Below are 2,482 nucleotides of genomic sequence, written 5' to 3'. Positions count from 1 at the left end.
TACCTAGCCTCCTAGACCCAATCCAAGGCCCCATAGATTGTCCTATACAGAACACTCCAGAGACCTTAAAAGAGGTCTGCCCACCTGGGGGCTCCTGCTGAGATACTGAGTTTGGACCCACACCAGCCCATGGTAGCCTCCACTCCAGGATGGTCTCAGCTCCATTACTTGGAAGCCCCACATGATCACAGCATCACTCTGTTCCTGGGGTCACGTGACCCACCCAGAAAGTTCAAAATTTCCAAAGGCCCCTAAGGAGCCAGGGTATCCCTTCTGGGACAGTGGCTTCAGTTCTCTTTAAAGAGGCTGCTATGCCGCTGCTGCCGAAGGCAGTGATCTTCCTCCATCCTGAGGCCACCTGAGGGAGTTAAATTCCCACTACAAAAACAAAGCCCGATGAACTGGAATAGCGTTGGTCCTGAGTGCCAGCAAGAGCCTTGCCTCATTCCCAAAGGGGTACTGGGTCCATTAAAGCTTTTCACAGCTGACTGCTCACCTGTTCTTCATTTTCCACTTCACTCGGTGCACTAAACAGTGTCCTGGAGAGAAGGACCCAGCAGAACAAACCAATAAAATTGAACATTTCCCCCTCAATCCTCTTTGAGGCAGATCCTCCAGGCTGTCTCAATGGGGAGATACAGCTTCATTTCTTTCCTTTTTTTTTTTTTTTCTTCTAAGAGTGGGAATCCAATCTGGGACAAATCAGACCCAGGGCTTTAAAAAAAAATGGCACCACAATTATTTCTCCTTATAACTACCAAGGGGTTTCTCTACCGGTCTTTCTTCCTATATCATTCCTATTTCATTGCCAAAAAGCATCACATAAGAAACAGGAAGAAAAAAAGAAGCCTGAGTAGCATGGTACACTTCTTAATTTCAATTCATCTCAACAGATTTTGGTCTGAGGAACCAACCCACCACAGGGGATACAAAGTAGGGAAAAGTCAGAGCCTGCCCTCCTGAGGCCCACCGTGTGTGAGACTCAAGACATCAGCAGCACAAAGCAGAGGGCTTCCGCCACCACTGAGAGGGGCTGTGTGCATGGGGGGAACAGGGCAGGATGAGAGATGGATGGAAGTTCTCGAAGAGAACTTCAGAGAGGAGCAGCACTATCTGTGTGTGTTTTATTGCTGTGGCTTTTGTTTTTGTTTTATTTTCTCTTCTTTTCTATTCCCCATCTGTCTTCTAATCAGGCCCATCCCTAGTCTACTGGGGTGGCTGAGCTTGAACTTGGTAATCCTCCAAAGCCTTCAGTATTCCTCCCACTCTGACTCTAGAAAACAGACCATTTTGTCTAGCTTTTCCTATAGGTGTTTCTGTCCAGAAAAGTGTAGCATGCAATATATATATATATACATATTTTTTAATTGAGCATTTTACTATGGGAAGTACTAAGAAAATGGTTCCGGAAAATAGTAATCAGCAAAAACACCTAGACCCCCCGTTCATGGTGCTCACAGAGCAGTGGTTCAGCATGGAGTTAAGATTATAAATGCACATACTTTGGAGTTGAAAAGAGCTGGGTTGTCTTATCATCTGTGAAACTATAAGTTAATTAAATTCCCTGTGACTCAGTTTGCTGATGTATAAAATATGGACAATAATACCCAGCTCATAGGTTTGCTATGCGGTGTAAGCAAGGTATGCATTGGTGGGGGTGCGGTATTCTAGTACCACCCATTTTGGCACCTCGTGACAACACTAACACTACTGTGCTTTGCTATTTTCCAGTTGTGTCCCATTTGTCTGTTTCATTTCACCAACAACATCATAAGCCTCTTGAGGGCATAACAAAGACTGAGCAGATCATAAGGATTCAACAAATAGCTGTTGAGTTCATATTGCAGGAGAATGTGGAATTTTTCTGCAAAGCCACCGAGGTTTTCATTTTAGGCAAGAGCAAAGGGGGGCAGAGGATTTCCACGGCTGAAATGCCGAATGCATATGTTTGCTCAGCGAATAGGGCAGAGGGAAAGACAAAGTGAATTCCAGTGCTGCTGTGACAGCGTCCTGTGACAGAGAGCCTGCAGAGCGGAGGAGAACACAGCCGAATAAACCAGGGCATAGAGAGAGATGAATGCAGCCAGGGGGACGCTCCACTGGATGAAAGATAGCAGTAGGTCCCTGTGAGACTGGGAAGGAAACCTCATTGCTGCCCAGAGAGAGGCCAGTGCACCTCTTTAGGTGGGTGATGCTCAGACAATCCCACAAGGTGTTTGCATGGAGATCAAATGGAACAGCCATTGGGGGCAACTACCACCTTGGAGGTCAGGGAAGGCAGGTGATCAGTAAATAGGTAATTGATTCAAAAGATGCTTCTCTCAAATGGGCAGAAGACATGAACAGACACTTCTCCAAAGAGGACATCCAGATGGCCAACAGACACATGAAACGATGCTCAGCATCCCTCCTCATCAGGGAAATACAAATCAAAACCACACTGAGATACCACCTCACGCCAGTCAGAGTGGCTAAAATGAGC

The sequence above is a fragment of the Hyaena hyaena genome, unplaced genomic scaffold (assembly GCF_003009895.1).
Source record: "Hyaena hyaena isolate Hyena2069 unplaced genomic scaffold, ASM300989v1 scaffold_208, whole genome shotgun sequence".
NCBI classification, from domain to species: Eukaryota; Metazoa; Chordata; class Mammalia; order Carnivora; family Hyaenidae; genus Hyaena; species Hyaena hyaena.
Note: the sequence above shows the minus strand (reverse complement) of the source record.